We start from the raw sequence: 13602 nt of genomic DNA on the forward strand, positions 1-13602 counted from the left end.
TTAATACTTCATCTATGTTATCTCTGGTTCTTTAGTTTTTACCATGTGTTCAGTTCATATCTCTATTAGAAAGTAAGTTCCTTGAGGTTGGGAACCTTGTCATATACTCCTCCCTCCCTCCCTCCTTCTGTCCTTAAAATAGAATTTACTGTGGCTCTGATTATATACATGTGAGATGTGCCTGGCCAGGCCAGCCTGGCTCACATGGCTTGTACAACACATAACATCTCTGGGGCCTGCTGTCTGTAACTGGGAAGTGCCCACACAGGGGTTCAGTCCAGCTTCACGAGGTCCTTGGCCACCTTTTTCTCAGTGTGGTTGGCCTCCACCTCCTGCTGATACTCCTTGTGATTCTTCTAGGCTAGCTCAGTCTTCGCCTATCGGTCTCCAGGTCCTCCCAGTTGTCATCAATACCAAGAGTCTGGTCTTGGCTGAGCACCAGCCTCTTGATGTGCTGACAGGGCAGCAAAGGGATCGCCTTTGTCTCTAAGCTCTGGTCCACCCTAGTTATACTCACTGGCCAGCTGTGCATCCTCAGGGGACAGCTCTGGGAGACGTGCTCCTGCCAATTTTGCTCCCATGAGCCCTCAGCTTCCCAACTATTCCAGTCTGACTCTGGGGATTTGTGGCTGGATTGTTGCTCTGCCCAGCCCAGGTGTCTTGGCCCTTAGTACTATAGTAGTCTTGCTTGGTTGATGCACATTTGACCTACTGTAAGCTGTGCCAGGCTTCGTCCTCCCATCTTTGGACAGCACTACTGTCCTCTTCTGTATCCTTGCCCTCCTCTTTTGTGTCTCCCAGTGGCCTCAGGTCGTGAGTATGGCAGGAATGGGGTGGGGGCTGGGGCAGGATGTCCCTCAGGCACAGGTCTCTCGGGGAGGTTGGTCTTGGCTAAGACATGGGGTGTGCATAGATCAGCATAGAAGTGAGCGATGTGACCCCTGTCATGGCCCAGCCTGCCCAGCTGGCTACATGAGAAGTCCACTTGGCCAGCTGTGTGGGGTCCCCTGATATAGACTCCAGTTTGGACAGGCAGCTTTGAATGGCCTTGAAGGCCTCGTCCTGCGTGGATTTCTCAGAATCCACAGTGAGGCTGCAGAGCACAGGCAGGAAGGATCTTGTGGGCGTAATGGTTCATTGAGTGAACCTTATGGCTGCCAGTGAAGCCCAAAACTCCTGTGACCTGAGATGGTGCAAATGGGTCCTTAGTGGCCACCTAGAGCCGGAAGTGAGGCCCCTGTGTCTTGTGCTGGTATTGAAGTAGGAGCTGATTTTGCCCAGGCAGATGGTGTTGCAGCTGATGGGGCCCTGTTTGTCCTTGGCCTGCAGCTGCACAAAGAGCTTCATCAGCTCCACAGTGAGGTTGTCCTTGTTCAGCTTTGGGGCCAGGAGCAGCATGGACTTGACCATCTGCTCCCAGGGATCATGGAGAGCCTATTCCTACAACGTTGCCACGTAGAAGTATCATAACCAGGGAGAAGCAAATGCTCTGTGTCTTATTTCAGGGACTGTTGTTTTCACTGAAAGTGATTTTTAAAAAATTTATTTTATTTTGTTGTGTGCAGGCTTTCTCTAGTTGCAGCGAGCAGGGGCTACTCTTTGTTGTGTGATTGCAGTGGCTTCACTGCCCCATCGGCTGCACCGCCACCACTGGCTTCTCATTGCAGTGGCTTCTCTTGTTGCAGAGCTCAGGCTCTAGGTGCCGGGTGCTTCAGTAGTTGCAGCTCATAGGCTTAGTTACTTTGTGGCATGTGGAATCTTCCTGGGCCAGAGATCAAACCTATGTCCCCTGCATTGGCAGGTGGATTCCCAGCCACTGTACCACCAGGGAAGTGCTTCACTAAAAGTGGCTTATCAAATGTATAATTAAATGCAGTTTAGCTTTTATGAGATTTTTTACATTCACTTTTTAAAAAAAATTCTTCATCAGAGAGTTCCCTGGTGACCTAGCAGTTGGGGGTTCCCTGGTGGTCTAGTGGTTAGGAGTTCAGGCTTTCACTGACATGGCCTGAGTTCAGTCACTGGCAGGGGGACTGAGATCCTGCAAGCTGTGTGGTGTGACCAAAAAAAAGAGTGTTTCAGACAGGGTTGCTGATAAAAATTTTAGTGCATAAAGCCTTTTCTAAATTTCAGCTTGTTTCCCGTACTTAAGATACATCTTTCTGAGGCAGAGGCTGTGAACATTTAAAAGCTATTGATTATAAAAGCTACACATGTTCATTTCAGAACATATGAAGAATACAGAAATATTATACAGATGATAATTAAAGTCAGCTGTAGTCTTGCAATGCTGTGATAACCAGTGCTTTAACATTTTGGTGAATTCCTTTCTAGAGATATCTATCTATGTATCTGTATATCTTATGCATTTAAAAAACCAATTGGAGTGGTCGTGGGTCTTTTCGAAAGAGATTATACTGTTTTATAATTATTTCCATGGGCAAAGTATGCTAATTCTCTGCACACTTGACAGGATTAGGGATGCATTCATTCATCATTCACTGAATAAATGAATGGTTGTTTAGAGCAAACTCTGATGGGATCACATAGAGGACAGGACTGAGAGACTAATACTTTCATTTTCATTTGTCTCCACACCTACAGTTAATCGCCTATCATTTTTTTTTCTTGAATTTAATTAGGTTGTTGACCCATTAGTCCTCTAGAATTATACCTTGTGACCATCTGTCTCCACATTGTTAGTCTAGTGGTCATTCCTCATTTCACATGATCTGTCAGCAGCTTTGCCACAGTTGATTACTTCCCTGTTCTTGAAACCATTTTTCCATTTGCTTCCAGGACATCACATTCTCCTAGTTCTCTTCCTATATCAGGGTCTCTCCTCCTTGGTGTTTCCTAGTTCCTCCTAATCTTCCTACCTCTCAGTGTTAGAATGCTCCACGGCTCATATCTTGGTCATTTCCCTTTTGAAAAAACATCTTTGTGGGAATTCTGTGGTGGCTTTAGGATTCCAGGCTTTTATTGCCATAGCCTGGATTCAGTCAGGAAACTGAATACTATAAGCTGTGTGGCACAGCCAAAAACAAACAAACAAAAAAAAACCCCAACTTTATTTCCTTGTCTCATTTAGTCTTTTACACTAATGACTTCCAAATTTATACCTCTAGCTTTTGCCTTTTCTCTGAAATATACACTCATATTCAGTTGTCTACCCAATATCTCCAGTTAGATATCTAGCAGGATTTCAAACTTGACCTGCCCAAAACTGAGCCCTGATCTGCTAATGCCCCCAAATCTCCAACTCCCCTGTCTGCTCTCACCCTCCTCCCGAAGTGAGCAGTTGTATAGTGGCCATGTTGTGGTTGTCTTGCGTTGGCTTCCTTAATTGCCTATGTGATTACCGATAGAAGTGGCTCAGCATCAGACAACAGTTAGGCTTTGGGTTTTGGCATACTCAGCAGAGATGAGTGGAGATACTTAGGGACTTTGGTGGACATTAAGTGATCTTCCTCCTCCCCCATTACCTCTCTGACTTCATTTTCTATTATTGTTCCTCTATATCCCTTCTCTTCAGTCCTAATGTCTCCTTCCTATCCCTTTATCCCCCAAACTCCCTGGGAAAGCTCCCGTCTGAGGACCTTGTCCTTTTGCCCTGAATCTTTCCCAGCATCAGGGTCTTTTCCAATGAATAGGCTCTTCGCATCAGGGGCCAAAGTATTGAAGCTTCAGCTTCAGCATCAGTCCTTCTAATGAATATTCAGGGTTGATTTCCTTTAGGATCAACCTGTTTGATCTCCTTGCAGTACAAGGGACTCTGAATAGTTTTCTCCAGCACCACAATTCAAAAGCATCAATTATTAGGTGCTCAGCCTTCTTTATGGTCCAACTCACATCTGTACATGACTACTGGAAAAACCATAGCTTTCTCTTGTGGCTCAGTTGGTAAAGAATCCACCTGCAATGTGGGAGACCTGGGTTCGATCCCTGGGTTGGGAAGATCCCCTGGAGAAGGAAAAGGCTACCCACTCCATTATTCTGGCCTATAGCATTCCATGGATTATACAGTCCATGGGGTCACAAAGAGTTGGACACGACTGAGTGACTTTCACTTTCTTCCAAGGAGTAAGTGTCTTTTAATTTCATGGCTGCAATCACCATCTGCAGTGATTTTGGAGCCCCAAAAATAAAGCCTGTCACTCTTTCCCCTGTTTCCCCATCTGTTTGCCATGAAGTGATGCGACCAGATGCCATGATCTTAGTTTTCTGAATGTTGAGTTTTAAGCCAACTTTTTCACTCTCCTCTTTCACTTTCATCAAGAGGCTCTTTAGTTCTTCTTTGCTTTCTGCCACAAGGGTGGTGTGATCTGTGTTTCTGAGGTTACTGATATTTCTCCCAGCAATCTTGATTCCAGCTTGTGATTCAGTCAGGCTGGCATTTCGTATGATGTACTCTGCATAGAAGTTAAATAATCAGGGTGACAACATACAGTCTTAACGTACTCCTTTCCCAATTTTGAACCAGTCAGTTGTTCCACATTTGGTTCTAACTGTTGCTTTTTGACCTGCATACAGGTTTCTCAGGAGGCAGGTAAGGTGGTCTGATATTCCCATCTCTTTAAGAATTTTCCATAGTTTGTTGTGATCCACACAGTCAAAGGCTTTAGCGTAGTCAGTAAAGCAGAAGTAGATGTTTTTCGGAATTCTCGTTGCTTTCTCTGCCAAGGAATGTTGGCAGTTTGAACTCTGGTTCCTCTGACTTTTCTAAACCCAGCTTGCATACCTAGAAGTTCTCAGGTCAAGTACTACTGAAGCCTAGCTTGAAGGATTTTTGAGCATTATCTTGCGCTCCTATGAAATGAGTGCCATTGTATGGTAGTTTGAACATGCTTTGACGTTGCCTTTCTTTGGGATTAGAATGAAAACTGACCTTTTCCAGTTCTGTGGCCACTGCTGAGTTTTCCAGATTTGCTGACATATTGAGTGCGTCACCTTTTAGGGTTTTAGGTGAAGTGCATCACCTTCAAAGTCTTACTTAAATGCCACCTTTTCATTGAGCTGTTAACCACACTGTTAAAACTTGTAACCTAAAAAAAAAAAAAACAACAACAAAAAAACTTGTAACCTTTCCCAATTCTATTAGTATCTTTTCTGTATTATTTCTATAGCACTTAGTCACCTAGAGCCAGACATCCTGGAATGTGAAGTCAAGTGGGCCTTAGGAAGCATGACTACGAACAAAGTTAGTGGAGGTGATGGAATTCCAGTTGAGCTATTTTAAATCCTGAAAGATGATGCTGTGAAAGTGTTGCACTCAATATGCCAGCAAATTTGGAAAACTCAGCAGTGACCACAGGACTGGAAAAGGTCAGTTTTCATTCCAATCCCAAAGAAAGGCAATGCCAAAGAATGCTCAGACTACCGCACGGTTGCACTCATCTCACACGCTAGTAAAGTAATGCTCAAAATTCTCCAAGACAGGCTTCAGCAATATGTGAACCGTGAACTTCCAGATGTTCAAGCTGGTTCTAGAAAAGGTAGAGGAACCAGAGATCAAATTGTCAACATCCACTGGATCATTGAAAAAGCAAGAGAGTTCCAGAAAAATATCAATTTCTGCTTTATTGACTATGCCAAAGCCTTTGACTGTGTGGATCACAGTAAACTGTGGAAAATTCTGAAAGAGAAGAGCGTATCAGACCACCTAACCTGCCTCTTGAGAAACCTATATGCAGGTCAGGAAGCAACAGTTAGAACTGGACATGGAACAACAGACTGGTTCCAAATAGGAAAAGGAGTATGTCAAGGCTGTATGTTGTCACCCTGCTTATTTAACTTATATGCAGAGTACATCATGAGAATTACTGGGCTGGAAGAAGCACAAGCTGGAATCAAGATTCCCAGGAGAAATATCAATAACCTCAGATATGCAGATGATACCACCCTTATGACAGAAAGTGAAGAGGAACTAAAAAGCCTCTTGATGAAATTGAAAGAGGAGAGTGAAAAAGTTGGCTCAACATTCAGAAAACTAAGATCATGGCATCTGGTCCCATCACTTCATGGGAAATAGATGGGGAAGCACTGTCAGACTTTATTTTGGGGGGCTCCAAAATCACTGCAGATGGTGATTGCAGCCATGAAATTAAAAGACGCTTACTCCTTGGAAGGAAAGTTATGACCAACCTAGATAGCATATTAAAAAGCAGAGACATTACTTTGCCAACAAAGGTCCGTCTAGTCAAGGCTGTGGTTTTTCCAGTGGTCATGTATGGATGTGAGAGTTGGACTGTGAAGAAAGCTGAGTGCCGAAGAATTGATGCTTTTTGAACTGAGGTGTTGGAGAAGACTCTTGAGAGTTCCTTGGGCTGCCAGGAGATCCAACCAGCCCATCCTAAAGGAGATCAGTCCTGGGTGTTCGTTGGAAGGACTGATGCTGAAACTCCAATCCTTTGGCCACCTCATGCGAAGAGTTGACTCATTGGAAAAGACCCTGATGCTGGAGGGATTGGGGGCAGGAGGAGAAGGGGATGACAGAAGATGAGATTGTTGGATGGCGTCACAGACTTGATGGACAAGAGTTTGAGTAGACTTCGGGAGTTGGTGATGGACAGGAAGGCCTGGCGTGCCGTGGTTCATGGGGTCGCAAAGAGTCAGACACGACTGAGCGACTGAACTGAAGTAGTCATCATATAGCATATTATATATTTACTTGTTTAATTTTTCTCTTTCCCTTACCCCCAGACTAAAAGCCTATGTTAACTTCAGGCAGACATTGATTTTTATTTATTTTGTTCACTGCTGTGTCCTCTAGCACCACTTAGAAGAGTACCTGAAATGTGGCAGGGGTAACTGCCACGTAGGCTATTAAGAACATATTATTAAACTAAAAATAGTCACTCTATTGTGTCTGACTTTTTGCTGGACTGTAGTCCTCCAGGCTCCTGTGTCCATGGAATTCTCCAGGCAAGAATACTGAAGTGGGTAGACATTCCCTTCTCCAGAGGATCTTCTCAACCCAGGATCAAACCCAGGTCTCCTGCATTAGAGGCAGATTCTTTACCATCTGAGTCACCAGGAAAGCCTTGTTTAAAAAAGTGAATGCGTCAATACCTCATGTTCTTACTTTCCAACGTGGTCCCGGCAGAATGGCTTCTGCAAAGAAGGGTGGTGAGAGGAAGGGCTATTCTACCATTAGCTAGTAGTGTCCAGAGAATAAATCATTGCCATTCACATCTATGGAGTGAGCTTCAAGAAGAGTGCTCTGGGACTTCCCTGGTTATCGAGTGGATAAGACTCCCCACTTCCCATGTAGGGGGCACAGGTTGGATCTTGATAAGGGAACTGAGATCCCACATGCTGCACGACTGGCTGTAAAAGGAAAAGAGAGAGAAAAATCCAGAAATTTTTCATAAGAGATGGAAACTCTAGATGTGTTCTTTGACACCAGGCTCACCAGAGTGATGTGGGCCAAAGGAATAAGGAGTGTTGAATACCATATCCATGTGTATTTGTCCAGAAAATGTAATGACAATGAAGATTCATCATACAAGCTCTATATATTGGTTACCTGTCACTACTTTAAAAAATCTGCAGTTAATGTAGATGAGAACTCTGCTGATAGTTAAATAATGTTATCAAACTGGGGGAAAAAAAAACAACAATATTAAATCTGATAGTCTTAGAACATGTATAGAAATGTTCCTAGAATGGGAATTCTTATTTTGGGGAGGCTCAAGGACAGTTTTAAATCTTATTAAAGATAGATGGATTGCCTCATTATTAAAAAAATAATAGGTCTGAATTGAACTTCCTAAATTGCCAGTAATGTTGAACATTTTCACTGGTTTTAAGTAACAGTTCACTTTCTTCTTTAGTAAATTTTCTGATTCTTCCATGTATCTATCAAGTTATATATTTATAGGTATGCTTATAATTAATAATATATGTGTATATTTTATCTATTTTCTATGTTATTTGTCTTAGTTTACAGAACGTTAAATTTTTTATGCAGTCAATCCTATATTTTCATTATGATTTGTTTGTTTTTAAGCTTAGAAAATTATCCCACTTTCCTCTTTTCCTCCTTCCTGCCCAGAGATTTGATATCACTTTTGTTTTGTTCTAGCTTCTTCCAAACCAAATGAAAGTGTAGAGACCATAGAGTTGAAAAAATCATAGGCATATGGTTCCTTCCTTAGGGCTTGGGAATGCAAGAGACCTCACAAAGTGTGTTTAGCTGAAGAGATGAAAGGAGAGGGGGAACGCTGCACAGGATTAACATGTAGGTGATTTGCAAAGATGAGAATTCAGTAAAGGAGACTAAGAAGGAATTCGGTGGTAGAAGAATAAGGAGAGGGGGACATAGTAGAGCCCAGGGGTGAAGCAAATTTTAGGAAAGGTTAAGTGGTCAGTGGTGTCAAATACCTTAGGACAAAGGCCAAAAACTGAAGATAAGAACTGAAGAGTGACGCAGGTGCAGCAGAGAAGCAAGATGGCGGGCCCCGTGGATCTGGAGTTGAAGAAGGCCTTCACAGAGCTTCAAGCCAAAGTTATTGACACTCAACAGAAGGTGAAACTTGCAGACGTACAGATTGAACAGCTGAACAGAATGAAAAAGCATGCACATCTTACAGAGATTATGACTTTGGTAGATGAGACTAACATGTATGAAGGTGTAGGAAGAATGTTTATTCTTTAATCCAAGGAGGCAATTCATAATCAGCTGTTAGAGAAACAGAAGATAGCAGAAGAAAAAATTAAAGAATTGGAACAGAAAAAATCTTATCTGGAGCGGAGTGTGAAGGAAGCAGAGAGCAATATCTGGGAGACGCTGATGGCGCGAAGGGCACAGTAGGCAGCCTCTCAGGAACCTCTTCTTTCTGATCCCTGCCATTCCTGGCGAGGAGCCTGTGTAGGGATACTGCTCTGCCTGAGGGACATTTTATCTGAATGGTCTAGTAACCTTATGTTTTATGCATGGCCTGGAGCCCCTTTCAGATCTCATCCTTATATGTTTTATCCTGGCTCTGCCTGCCACCCTTCTCCCCGGTAGTTGAATCATGAACTCCAGTGAAGGGAAGATGGGAGCCAGGACAGATAGGGGAGTTCTTCCAGGGCCTACTGCTGGTCACGCCGGTCAGACCAATAAAAGACATCTGTCCTCTCCCTCCGCGCCCCCCCCCCCCCCAAAAAAAAAAAAGAACTGAAGAGTGATTATTGAGTTTGGCCACTAGGAATTCATTGGTGACCTTTAATAAGAAACGTTTTAGTGAAGTGGTGAAAGGGTAGTACAAGTGCCTTCAGTTGTAGACTCTAAATGTTAATCAGTGAAAGGATGGAGGGGAAGTGGGTCAAGCTTGTGGGACAAATAGAGTTGAGAGAAAAAAGATTATTTTTTTTAAGAAGGGAAGACTTGAACATGTTTATAGAATGAGGAGATGGAGTTAGAGGAAAGGCAGATATTGTGGTTGAGAAAAAGGAGTTAACTGAAGATTCTACAGGAGGTTGGGGGTTTTAGTCTTAAGAGTTTCAGTGGGGATTAGTTTCAGAAAGAAGAAATACATTTTCCTTTATGATGGATAGGAAGGAGATAAGAATGTTTGAGGACAAAGGAATAGGAGAGGAGAAAATTGTAGGTGATGATGACTGATCATCGCTTTTTAGCTATGGGATTTATAATGAGAACAGCCTAGGCTTTTCATGATGTAGAAGAGCATAAATGCTTACCTTGCCTGTTTCATAGACTTGGTGTGAGTTAGAAATGAAACGAGTATATGTTAAAATGCTTTAGAAACTTAAAGTGCTATACAAATCTGTAGCCTATTGTTAGCAGTCAAGTTTTGGAGAAAGCCATTTGCTTTGTATAGAATATATAGTTTGCTTTATCAAAATACTCCAGATAGCAAGAAGGTATAGAGGATTCTGGTGTGTTTGGACCATAAGGTTTGGTCCCTGTGTCTTTATCTTGTAAAGAAACCTTTCCAAATATAAATCAAGAATGCGTTTTATTAAGTACTGCTGCTGACATTAGCACCTGAAATCATTTAAAATGCTGACAGTGGGAATAATTAAGGGAAAATGTGTGGGAAGAAATCTGCTTAGAAACAAAGTGAATTTTCTGTGGTTTAAGTTTGGCTTGAGATGGCAGTAATTCTACATTCTCATGTGTATCTTCAGCTAGTTCACTTCTCATAACTTTTGAAAAACTAAACTTCAAGTTTATTATGAATTTTTAATCATTTAGTGCTGTAGACTGATGAATGTTTAGCTCTTTTCTTTTCCATGTGTCTTCATGACACATAGGCATAGTCTTTTTTAAAATCATGTATAGGGGAGTTTGGAGAAGGCAGTGGCACCCCACTCCAGTACTCTTGCCTGGAGAATCCCATGGACGGAGGAGCCTGGTAGGCTGCAGTCCATGGGGTCGCTAAGAGTCGGACACGACTGAGCGACTTCACTTTTACTTTCATGCATTGGAGAAGGAAATGGCAACCCACTCCAGAGTTCTTGCCTGGAGAATCCCAGGGATGGGGGAGCCTAGTGGGCTGCCGTCTATGGGGTCGCACAGAGTCGGACACGACTGAAGTGACTTGGCAGCAGCAGCATAGGGAGTTTATCATATGGTACTTAGTAAAAAATACAAAAAGGGTTTGTATTGTGCTTTTCTTAGCACTCTAGATTCTTTTAGAATTTTCATTACTTTGCCCTTGCTTATCATCAGTCCTAGTTTTCTGTTTATGATTTCTGGTGTTGAGAATGACTGGAGAAAATCATGTAATTGAACTAATTGTTCCATTACTGATACATGCTGCTTAGTCTAATTTGGTCCTTGAGTTTTGGTTAATTACCATGAATGTTTCATGGGCTATTGACTCACAGTTATCTCTCTAGAGAAGTGCATGATGTTGTTTCATTTTGTACCCTTATGCATTTATTCAAATATATTTGAGCATCTGCTGTGTGCTGGCCAGCGTGTTAATGAGTAGAAAAATTCAGGAGGGAGCAGTAACAGCGTCAAATACAGTACATTGATATAAAAAAAAATAAAGACAGGAAAGATACTCATTTGATTACTAAGAAGTCACGGTGACCTTAAAAGCAGTTTCAGTAGGGGGCTAAGGGTGGAATCCCCCTCACAGTTGGTGGAAGAGTAAATGGCAGGTGATAAAGGAGGTGAGGAAGAAGAGGCTAGAGAGAGGAAAAGGGGAAGGAGCAAGAGGTTGTAGACCTGGAGCTGTGGTGTTGTGGTCAGGTTCAGAGAATGGGGTAGAAATCTGAAGTTGCTGCTAAGATATTTAAATGTCCAACCATAGGCTCTGGGTTGGGAGGAATCAGGATTTGAGGGACAAGAGGTTTCTGTAAAGTAAGTAAATTATAAATAGAGTAAGTAAAGTCAGAGTAAGATTTTTGTGAGCTCTTGGAGTAATCGAGGGAGAGCAGTTTGAAATGATGGTGTGGTTCAGAGTAAAGCACTGAAGAATTAATAGATGCTTAAAATAGAGTTGAGCTAAGAATCCTTGGAACCGAAGAGGTCTGTGCATTCTAATGGACATTAATTGGATGGGTAATCTTCATGGACACTGAAATCTCTCAAAATTGTAATAAGAAACTTAGTATAGACGATTACGTGGAACTGGGCTCCTACGTTTTCAGTGGAGGAGGAGGGTATGACTAAGGGATCAGATGATGCTAGTGACGAGAAGATATATCTTGAATGTGGGGCCATGAAGGAGGGTGATCATGATCTAGAAGCTTCAGTAGAAAGACAAGTGAATGGCAATCACTTCTGGCTCTGTGGAGATACAGATTACAGTGAAGAGAGAGAACTGTGAGAAAATCGTTATATTCCATTTATAGTTATCATAAAATATTGACTTTATTCGCTGTGCCATACAATATATCCTTGTAGTTTAATTATTTTATACATAGTAGTTTGTACCTCTTAATTCTCAACCCCTACTTTATTCCTTCCCATAGATAAGCAGTAGTTTGTGCTCTGTATCTATGAGACTGGTTTTGTTGTTGTTGTTATGTTCGCTAGTTTTATTTTTTAGATTCCACATATAAGTGATACAGTATTTGTCTTTCTGTGTCTGATTTACTTAGCATAATCCTCTCCAAGTCCATCAATATTATTGTAAATGGCAAAGTTTCAATCTTTTTTTATGGCTGAGTAGTATTGTGTGTGTGTGTGTGTATAACTTTCTCAGCATGTATGTATGTGTGTGTTTGTGTGAAGATATATCACATCTTCTTTATCCATTCATTCCACATTTTGGCAATTGTTAATAATGCTGCTGTGAACATGGGGGTGCATGTTATGTTTTTGAATTAGTGTGGGGTTTTTTTGGGTATATTCCCAGGAGTGGAATTGCTGGGTCATATGGAAGTTCTGTTTTTTAAAATTATTTGAGGAACTTCCATTATCAAGTCTGTGCGTGTGTAGTTGCTCAGTCATGTACGACTCTGTGATCCCATGAACTGTATTCCGCCAGGTTCCTCTGTCCATGGGCTTTCTCAAGCAAGAATACCAGAGTGGGTTGCCATTTCCTTTTCTAGGGGATCTTCCCGACCCAGGGATTGAACCCACATCTCTTGTGTTTCCTAATTGCAAGCAGATTCTTTACCACTGCACTGCCTGGGAAGCCCCTATTAAGTCTGTAGGAAAAGCTAATTTACAAGTCTATTCATTGTTCAATAATAGTTGTTTAGGGCAGTTCTTCTCATTCACAAAAATTTTAGCTCAGAAAATTACAGTGAAATTTTACCACTGCTAAGCTTACTACTTAGTGGTAGGGCAAATCAGGATATTCATCTTCTTTTTTTTTTTTTTTTCATTTATTTTTATTAGTTTGAGGCTAATTACTTTACAATATTATAGTGGTTTTTGTCATACACTGACATGAATCAGCCATGGATTTACATGTATTCCCCATCTTGATCCCCCCTCCCACCTCCCTCTCTACCCGATCCCTCTGGGTCTTCCCAGTGCACCAGGCCTGAGCACTTGTCTCATGCATCCAACCTGGGCTGGTGATCTGTTTCACCATAGATAATATACATGTTTCGGTGCTCTTCTCTCAAAACATCCCACCCTCGCCTTCTCCCACAGAGTCCAAAAGTCTGTTCTGTATTTCTGACAAAAATTCATGAAATCAAGGATAGTTAAGTCCATGAGAGGGAAGTTAATCACTGACACTACTAGTTGAATAAAATAAGATAGATTCAGTTATTTTCTGCAAAGTACCTTCTGATGAATAATGCAGTGAATAACTGTAGGCTTTAAACTTCCTAAATTTTCATAAACTTTGTAAATTTGTCCAATGAAGCCCTTTTCGGCCCACGTGTATTTTTACCCTATCGGTTGTAATGCATCCTAGCAGATTCTACTTCAGGTTGCACTAAATTAGTGTTTGGGAAGTTTCTTTGAAAATATTCTTGCCTATATGCAGATTATTCATACAGGCTAATTATCTGACTCATCAAGAGCCAAGGAAAGCACGCAAAATCATTTGCCTTGATATTGTATGGTTGTTTTTTAATTAATGAATGAAATAGTTTCTTGTTGACGTTGAAAACAAATGTCTTCAGCTCTTTGAACTACTATTTTTGCCAAAAGGTTTATAATCTCAGATTTATTTT

General features: G+C 41.7%; 1 protein-coding gene and 2 pseudogenes across 4 annotated transcripts in view; 2 read left to right on the top strand and 1 right to left on the bottom strand.

The window, feature by feature from the left end:
* MGA (MAX dimerization protein MGA) overlaps positions 1–13602 on the top strand; it is a 145423-nt gene that overhangs the window by 20994 nt on the left and 110827 nt on the right. The window lies entirely within an intron of this gene.
* Positions 273–1410, bottom strand: LOC122444284 (annotated as a pseudogene).
* Positions 6636–9127, top strand: LOC122443428 (annotated as a pseudogene).

The sequence above is a fragment of the Cervus canadensis genome, chromosome 6 (genome assembly GCF_019320065.1).
Source record: "Cervus canadensis isolate Bull #8, Minnesota chromosome 6, ASM1932006v1, whole genome shotgun sequence".
Lineage (NCBI taxonomy): Eukaryota > Metazoa > Chordata > Mammalia > Artiodactyla > Cervidae > Cervus > Cervus canadensis.